Source organism: Myotis brandtii, unplaced genomic scaffold (assembly GCF_000412655.1).
Source record: "Myotis brandtii unplaced genomic scaffold, ASM41265v1 scaffold182, whole genome shotgun sequence".
NCBI lineage: Eukaryota > Metazoa > Chordata > Mammalia > Chiroptera > Vespertilionidae > Myotis > Myotis brandtii.
Genome location: NW_005356751.1, coordinates 2,807,744 through 2,817,871, shown reverse-complemented (window position 1 = coordinate 2,817,871; position 10,128 = coordinate 2,807,744). Strand labels below are relative to the sequence as shown.

Genomic DNA, 10,128 nt, shown 5'->3' with positions numbered 1-10,128 from the left:
TTGTGCACCGGGCCTCTAGTGTATATATATATATATATATATACACACACATATATATAGTGCATCCAAGCCCAACCCAATTCAGCATTTCTCAAGTTGTGTTTCCCAAAGCTCCAGAGGAAGGCCGTACTAAGAAAGGCAGTGGGAAAAGAAGTAAGCACAGGTTGAAGGTGACATAACAGTTTCATCCCCACTTAAACAAGATCATGTCCAATTGTTATAGGATTCTATATATAATATTATTTGTAATTTTAATAAATTATTAGCATTAGTAAAACTATTTTCAGTAAAACATCTTCTCTTCAGATATAAAATGGTTAAAATGTTAAATCTCAAGTGAGAATTACTTAACAGCTTTTTTTATTGCTAGTCAACACCCAAATCCTTATTAACATAAACTCAGAAAAGAACTATTAAATTCATTTGCAAGTCCTGACATGTATATGCTTTACTTGTGTTATCCTTTTACTTTTTTGAGTCTAGCCAAATATAATCAGGTAAAAGTTGTATGAGAGAAATTAAGACTGCAGAAAGCAGATTCTGAAATAACTCATTCAAATAAATTTTAAACCCCAAATTATATTACAAGAGTTTCTTTTAGGCAGCACCCACAATGTTGTGACTCTTTTCCTCCATTAGGATAAACCTCCCTTATATAGTTACTCCCAAATGCACTATAAAATGTACTTTGGGCCCTGGCTGGGTGACTCAGTTGGTTGAAGCACCATCCTGTATACCAAAGGGTTGCGAGTTCGATTCCCAATCAAGGCACATAAATAGGTTACGGTTCGATCCCTGGTCAGGGTGCGTGTGGGAGGCAACCGATCTGTTTCTCTTTCATATCGATGTTTCTCTCTCTCTCCCTTCCTCTCTCTCTAACATATCCTCAGGTGAGGATTAAAAGTATGTATATGTATACTTTTGTCCTCTACTATAAACTTCCCTAAACCAGTTTAAATACTGCTTTAAAAATTACAACATAATCTCATCTACCCTAAAGATTACTTCTTCATTCAAAGCTATTTTTATTTCTTCAAATTTCAGATACCAGAAGATGTAATTAAATTGGAACCATGCTGATAAATCAAGTTCCTATTTTCCACATTAGCTATGTATTCATCAGATATACAAATGCTTAATCTAGTTCTCTAACTACATTTAATGTGTGCATACCAATGTCCCTATTTGACAGTAAAGTTATGACATCATTTCAAAGCTGTTCTCTATAAACCTAGAATACCAATGTCTGTAATCTAAGGATAAGATATATTTATTGCCCTGGCCAGTGTGGTTCAGTTGGTTGGGCATCATCCTGTGCGCTGAAAGGTTGCTGGTTCAATTCCCGGCCAGACCACATGCCCAGGGTTTTGGGCCTGATCTCAAGTAGGGGGCGTGCAGGAGGCAGCAAATGATGGTCAATGTCCTTCCCTCCCTCCCTTCCCTTCCCTTCCTTCCTTCCTTCCTTTCTTCCTCTCTCTCTCTCTCTCTCTCTCCCTCCCTCTCTTTTCTCTCTAAAAATCAATAAAAATGATCTTTAAAAAATATTTATTGATGGCTATTTAATATTCATGTGTAATATAAGGTCAAGTTCCATACCTAAAGCACATAAATTATATACACACACGCTCTAAACTGAAAAGGAATAAGAATTTTTCAATTAGCATGTACAGAACTTCCCACGCACATGCCAAAACCTAATCTTCCTCCTGTACTCCTTAAGGATGCTACCAAACTCTACCTCACAAATCAAAAACCTAGTAGCTATCCTCAACTCCTTCTTCTCCCTCACATCTCTCTACACAGTTAGTAGGTCATCAAGTCCTTTAGGGTCTACTTCACATCTCTTTTTCTCTTAATTTCTTTTTTCAATAGGCAATGCTTTAGTATAACTCAAAAATCCAAACACAGAAATGCATACATTGAAAAGTCTCAATGAACGCACTTACACCATTCCCATCCTCCTCCCAGGAACAATAAGTAGCCACCTTCACTAATGTCATGGATATCCTTCCAGCATTTCTGTAATTACCAAGACAGCATTACTATATACTTGTCTGTACTTGCTTTTATTTAAAACATCCTGAAGATCTTTTTTCCTATTAGTTCATAGTGAGCTTCCTCATTTTTTTTGTACAGCTGCTTCGTATGCCACTGTGTACATAAGCCTTATTTTATTATTATGCACAACATTCGTGCACTGGGCGGGGGGGGGGGGCGGGGCCCTTAGGCTGGCCTGCGCCCTTTAGCAGTCTGGGAGCCCTCAGGGATGTCGAACTGCAGCTTAGCGCTGCCATGGAGGCAGGAGAGGCTCCCGCCACCACCGCTGCGTTTGCCAGCCATCAGCCCAGCTTGTGGTTGGAGCAGTGCTCCCCCTGTGGGAGCGCACTGACCACCAGGGGGCAGCTCCTGCATTGAGTGTCTGCCCCCTGGTGGTCAGTGCACGTCATAGTGACCGGTCGTTCCGCCGTTCGGCCGATTTGCATATTACCCTTTTATTATATAGGATAGATGGACACTGTTGCTATTATAAACAATGCTCTAATGAATAACTTTGTAGATGTATCATTTCATTTCATATTACTGTAAGATAAATTCCCTGAAGTAGAATTATTGGGACAAAGATAAATAGTTGTAATTTTGATAGATATTGCCAAATTGCCCTCTCATTGTTAAATTAGTCCTTTTCTCACCATTCTCTTTACCAGTGCGTTCTGATGCCTATATTAATGAAGTTCTCCAACCATTATCCACCCTATTGCCAAACTGATCATTATTTTCAATTTTTAATATACACTATAATATTCTAATTTTAAATGTTTAAAATTACTGAAAAGGCTTAAGTTCCTCTGATCATCCCTCCTTATCTCTACTCCCAAAACCCAACTTCTATCCACCACCCATGAGTTAATCACTATCATAAGTTTAGTATTTTTTAAAATAACCTTTATCTTATTTTAATATGTTTTTATTGATTTCAGAGAGAGGAAGGGAGAGGAGAGAGGGATAGAAATATCAATGGTTCATGGGTTGACACTCAAGCACTGAGCCACACCGGTCAGGCAAGTTTAGTATTTATCTTACCAGACCTTATTCTTTGCATTTGCATGTATATAATACTGATCTGGCATTTTCCTTATTTATATAAATACTATCATACTGTATACACTGCTCTACAACTTATCATGAAATCATTTATGTAATTATTCATTTTTTAAATTGTTACGTTATTCCATAGAATGAATATAGCAACTTACTTGCTCATTTTCCTACTTATAGCCAGTTTTGTTTATTTTTCCAGTTTTTTAAACATTGAGGTGAGAGAGACACATCAATTGGTTGCCTCCCACATGTGCCCAACTAGGGCCGGGGATCAAGCATGCAACTAAGGTAAGTGCCTTTGACCAAAACTGAACTTGGGGCCCTTCAGTCTGATGCTCTATCCACTGCGCCAAACCAGTTTAGGGCGGGAATGGCATTTTAAATTAATAGATACTACCAAACTACTCACACCAATTTACACCACCAAATTGGCTATGTAATTTATACTCCAAACCATAGTTTATAGTATTTATTATTACCTTACAACATAGCCAATGTTAGTATTATGAAGCTTTTTAAAGTTTTGCCTATATGAAGGGTAAAAAACAAATTATCTTTCTGCTTTAATATATATCTCTCAAATTACAAATGAGATTGCATATCTTATCAAATGCTTGCTGGCCATTTATGTTTCCTTTTCTGAAACTGACTGTTCATATTCTTTAATTATTTTTCTATGTCACTTTCTTTGTAGGAGTACATTATGTATATTTGTTTTATATGTTGCAAATATTCCTCCTAGTTTTTAAATTTTCTTGATTTTGAGTGTTGCCAAAGTCTTAAACTGTGGTCAAATTTCTCAAAATAGCTTTCTACAACATATTTATAATCATGTATTCCAATCATCTATAGAATACAGGATTAACTTTAAGTAAAAAATAATTAAGTAGTTGGCCACTTACCATTCTATTTCATAAACGTAAGTCCCAGAATTAACCTAAATTGTGAATCTCCCATTTCTTAAGTAGGTCTCAATTCTCAAATGTTTCTTATAGAGTGAACTTCACATTGTAATGAAGGAAAGTTCAATATATATATAAAATTTATTTATTTTTTTTTACAACATAGCCAATAAATTCAGGCCAACTTCTAGAGCACAATTGAGAAAACAGTGCTGTTTCATCACTAGAGGAAAAACTGGCTGTATTGGACTTATTGAGAGATGATATTTGAAAGCTATATGAATTCAGAGCAGCTTTAAGTTACCAAACAAAATGATGTAGTCAAGGAAGACTTTTCTTCAATGAAAGACCACCATTTGAAATGTATACTACCTCTCTAATCTTATCTATCACCCCCCTTATTTTTCTGCTGTAGCCACACAAGTCTTTGTAATTATTCTAACAAGCTAAACACGTTCCCACATAGGGTCTCGGTTGGACATGTTGTCTCCTCTGCCTACAGAGCCCTTCACTTAGATAACTACATCGTTCCAGACAGGCAAAGACAGAAGCTTTCCCTGACCACCTTATACAGCAACCATCTCCCCCCATTCTATCTCTTTATCCAGAGTTATTCCCTTCATTGCACTCATTAACACCTGACATTTGTTTACAGTGCTCCTCCTCCTCCCACCCCCAATGTCAGCTCCAAGAAAACAGAGACTTTGTCTCCTGTTTTGTTCATTACTATAACACCAGAGATGAGAACAGTGCCTGGCAAAGGGCAAACATTTCTGAATAGGCTTTGACAGACAAGGAAAAGGAAAAGGAAGCTGAGCCTGAACATGGTATATTACAGAGGAGATACTAGCTTGATAATAATGTTAGGAGTAAAAAAAAAAGAAAGAAAAAATGAAATTGAAGATAATAAAAAGGTTTGAAAACCAGAAAGTAGAGTTTGAACTTTGTCCTGCAAACAATTGGGAGTCATTCAACATATTGAGCAAATGGTGATCCATTCAAACATTTATTCAACACAAGTTCAATTCACTTTACTTCGCACAATGGAGAGTGCAAAGGTCTATACCACATGTTCTCTCCTCAGACTGCTTAGGTTTAGTAGCAATGGGTTCAAAAAAGTTTTAGGACAATTATCTGGCAGTCATATGCAGGATGGATTTGGAGGAAGGAGACTAAAGTTAGAAAGGGCAAATAATAGGCAATGCAGAATCCCAGGACAAACTGAGATCCAGTAAAGAGTAAAGAACTGTACTGATTGCTGGATATAAGAAATAATGGAGAAACATGTATCACAGAAAACTTTAGATTTAATCATGATGATGATAAAATTAACAAAGAAAAATCTCCCCCTTTCTCTTCTCTCTCTCTCTCTCTCTCAAATCAACAACAACAATTAAAAGTGATGGAAATTCCTTGAGCCTCCCAATGGACATATTCAGTAAGCCACTGGGAGATACAAATCTGGAGAGTACACATTTAGGAAGCATCAATATATAAAACATCCATCTGAGAGAAGACAAAGAAAGGGGAGGATGAGACCAACTACTGAGGGGAATAACTACAGTGGTAAAAGGATCATGAAACAACAAAAACTGAAGGTAGTAGTCAGAGAAGGAAAACCTGGATAGCACACTAACATGAAGGGCAAGGAAAGAATGTTCCTACATGGGAATTAATATATTCATTCATGCACTGCCTAATGACATTTCAATCATTAACAGACCACATATACCATAGTAGTCTCATAAGATTATAATGGAGCTGAAAAATTCCTAACACCTAGTGTTGGCATAGCAGTCTTAAGGTCATGTTCAACACATTACTCACGTGTCTGTGGTGACACCAATGTAAACAAACCTACTGTATTGCCAGTCATATATAAGTGTAGCACATACAATTATGTATAGTGTGTAATACTTGATATAATAATAACCAACTATGTTACTGGTTTATGTACTTTACTATACTTTTTTAATCTTGGAGGGAGGGATAGCTGGAAAGAATAGTAGCAATAGTTAATCAAAGTTGATTTTTCTCTTCCCCAAATATAGAAGTCTGTACATATTTGAAGGCAGGGAGAAACAAGCATTGCATATAATGATCAAAATGATCAGTGAGGAAAAATGTGGCACCAAGATTCCTACAAAAACAAAAGATTCTACTTCCATTCAGTTCACAAAATAAGATGAATAGAGACTTTTATCATGGTGACAATAAAAAATATGCAAACTTGTACTCTATTTTCTTTTTCAATTAAAGTAGAAGCCAATGGTATATTTTGAGGAAGAGAAAGAAGATATAAGACAACAGAAAATCTGAGATTTATAAAATATTTTCCAAGAAGTAGCAAGAACCCACTGGAATTGTTAAGCATAAATTTATACAAAAATATCTTCATGCCCTGGCTGGTTTGGCTCAGTGGATAGAGCGTCAGCCTGCGGACTGAAGGGTCCCAGGTTCGATTCTGGTCAAGGGCATGTGCGTTGGTTGCAGGCACATACCCAGTAGGAGGTGTGCAGGAGGCAGCTGATCGATGTTTCTAACTCTCTATTCCTCTCCCTTCCTCTCTGTAAAAAATCAATAAAATATATTTTTTTAAAAATATCTTCATAATTACCCACCTTCCTCCACAAATACACTACAACCTGTGAGGAAAAACAGAGAAAATAGATAGAAAGATTGACAACAGGAGCCTAATAAAATATGAAAGAGGTGAGTGTTGTAAGTTCAGGCTATATCTAGTGCATTCAGGAACAAGCTAAGGGAGAGAAACTGAGGGTTCCTATGAATGGAATAAAGGCACATAGATGGAGTAATACGTGGGCAAAGGTCAAAAAGTTCACACAAGTCAGTTAGGATGAGAGGAAGTCATTCACTTACACACCTACTCTTTCCTATGGGCTGTTTATGTCGCCCCACAACTCCCCAAATTTGTATGTTGAACTCTTAATGCCCAAAGTGATGGTATTATAAGAAGAGAAGTGATTAGGTCAGGAAGGCAGATAGATCATGAATTAGATTAATGCTCCAATGAAAGAGACCTGAGATAGCTCCCTTGCTCCTTCTACCATGTGATTATACAACAGAGAAGTCTGCAAACTGAAAGAGACTTTTCACCAAAACCCAACCATGCTGGTGTCTTGATCTTGGACCTACCAGCCCCAGAATTGTGAGAAATAAAATTCTGTTGTTTATAAGCTACCAGTCTCAAATGAACTAAAACAGCATCATTCACAATAGCCAAGATATGGAAGCAACCTAAGTGTCTGTTGATCAATAAATGGATAAAGATGTTGTATTACACAATGGAATATTAGCCATAAAAAATGAAATCTTGCCATTGATGACATGGATGGACCTAGAGGATATTATGCTAAGTGAAATACGTCAGACAGAGAAGGACAAATACCATATGATCTCATTTATATGGAATCTTAAAAAAAACATATGAAAAAACAAAAGACTCAGAGCTATAAAGAATAAACTGATGATTGGCATAGGGGAAAAGATTTGGGGGATGGGTGAAAAAAGTGAAGGGAAGTAAGAGATACAAACTTAGTTATGTCACAGGAATGTAATATACAGCATATGGAATTTAATCAATAATGTCACTATAACTTTGTACAGTGACAGATGGTTACTAAATTTATCATGAACACATAAGGTATATAAATGTTGCATAACTATGTTGTACACCTGAAACTCATAATATTGTATGTCAACTATACTTTAATAAAAAATTAAAATTAGTTTTACCTGTTCAGATATATGGTAAGTGCTGTAGACACAAAGGAGTACAGGAGTAGAAGGGCTGCACATCCAATAACTTTATCATGAGATGAAGTATCCTGATTCCAATGTCCAATTCTATAATATTACGGCTTAGGATAAATATCCACCTCAGTTCCCACATTTACACAATAGGAGGGTATATTAAAGTGAGGTGCCATGATGGCCTCTACTCAGCTCCTTTAAAGAATTGCTGGTGTAGTAAAGCACCATAGTAAAAATGCCTTATCCCTCCGGTGTAGAAAAAAGCTAACTGGATTAGAGGAACTCTCAAGCCTCTTCCAGAAAAGATTCTACACTATGCAATAGAATCATAGTATCGGTGGGTTTAGCATATTTTTTAATCAAAGGAAATGTAAGTGAATATTTTCTATTTAATTTTTTAAAAATATATTTTACTGATTTCTTACAGAGAGGAAGAGAGAGGAATAGAGAGTTAGAAACATCGATGAGAGAGAAACATCAATCAGCTGCCTCCTGCACACCCGCTACTGGGTATGTGCCTGCAACCAAGGTACATGCCCTGACCGGAATCGAACCTGGGACCCTTGAGTCTGCAGGCCGATGCTCTGTCCATTGAGCCAAACCGGGTAGGGCTTCTTTTTAATTTTTTAACTTCTAAATTATTATGGATTACAAAGTTATATAACATGAAAATGTGTATATTTTAATATTAAAATAAAATAGGACTCAAAATTGAGTAAATATTCTACAGGTTCCTTAACTGCAATTCCAAAGTCCAAAAACAGCTCTGAAACCCAAAATAATTTATTTAGCAGTAAAAACTAGACCTGAACTGACATGAAGCTATTTATAGTCTTTATTTACTCCATTTAGTGTAAATGTTCATACATGTTCCTGCAGAAATAGTAACGTGTTTAAGAAGCTCTGTTGAAAAGTTATATAACATTATTACATTGCCTATATGCAGAAACAATTCTTAATTTCAAAGCCTATTAGACCCCAAGGATTTTAGTGGGCTATGACCCTATAACAATAATTGCTAATATTTACTGAGTTATCAACTATACGTCAGACACTATTCTGATCACTTTATATGCAGTAACTCATTTAGTCCTCCCAACTACCATAAAGAAGGTATTATAATTACCACTATTTTACAAAAGAGGAACTGAGGCACAGAGTGAACAAGTTGCCTAAAGTCACATAGCTAGAGAGTGACTTGGCTAGAATGCATACAATATTTAAAACATTATACATAAGTGGGAAAAAAAACATAAAACAGAGAGCTGATTATTATCGTAGAGTGGTAGGAGTCAGTGATATGTTTCTCCATTCAAGTAATATATTATTTCTAGAATGTTAAGGGATAAAACAAACAAAAAATACAAAACAGTTCAAGCACTTACAAATTCTCAATTATGTGAATTCCTAACTTGCATCAATTGCATAGTATAAAATCCAAACTCCTCAGCTTATGTTACTATCTGTAATTTTAATTGACATATAACATCTTAATCTTTTCGATTACAAGTAATACACAATACATATTCATAGAAATTAGAAAATTTGAATAAGAAAAAAGAAAATAATCACCTATAAACCTACACTCAGAAATAACCACTGAATAATGTGGCACATATCCTCCAGATGTCAATGTGTTTCTTATCCAAAATGGAATTTTTAAATGGTTTTTCACTCCCATATACCAAGACATCTTTTCCTGTCTTACATTTTTCTAACATCATTTTAACAATGAGGCAGTACCCCACAGTGGGGATATACCCCAGCAATCACTGTGAAATATTTAGGTTGTTTACAACTTTACAGCATAATGATCAAGTCACTGGCTCTTGAGTCAAATGGCTTGGATCCAAGCTCTGGCTCTACCACTAACTCTGCTACCTTAAGCAAGCTACCTCATTTCTCTATCACTCAATTTTCTCTTCTGAAAAATGGGATGTTATCTACTTTATATGAGTAAGGGGGGTAAATGTTATTACACAGCTTTTATTATCAACAATGCTGCAATTGGTATGTTCATTAAGCTACCAATTTAATAGTATCTTTATTAGATCAAGATAAATTGCCTTAAATGGGAATTTCCATATCAGAAGGCTTTTGAGTCTGCCAAATTAAAGCTGGGTTTAAAGACCTCCTCAAATAGCTCTCTCACTTAACACTCAGTTCTTTTTAATCCAAGAAAATAAAAACTATGATCCAGTTAAGCTAACCAGCTTGGTTCACTCGATTAGCTTTTGCTCTTCCACTTTTGTAGCTGCAAACTTAAATATATTCCATAAAATCTCAAAATTTGTAGGAAACTTAAGGACACCGAGCCCAAATGTTCACTCTGCACAATTCCTCTAAAGTCCCT

The 10,128-nt window shown here is 36.0% G+C and overlaps 1 protein-coding gene across 1 annotated transcript in view; it reads right to left on the bottom strand.

Annotated features, from left to right (window-relative positions):
• Window positions 1-9,649, bottom strand: part of GABPB1 (GA binding protein transcription factor, beta subunit 1) — a 54,280-nt gene extending 44,631 nt beyond the window's left edge. Inside the window, exons 1-2 of the mRNA XM_014537803.1 lie at window positions 9,645-9,649; window positions 7,698-7,703 (exon numbers count right to left, since the gene is read on the bottom strand). The gene's annotated coding sequence lies outside the window, so the exon portion shown is untranslated. The remainder of the gene's footprint in view (window positions 1-7,697; window positions 7,704-9,644) is intronic.
• Between the last annotated feature and the right edge of the window lie 479 nt (window positions 9,650-10,128).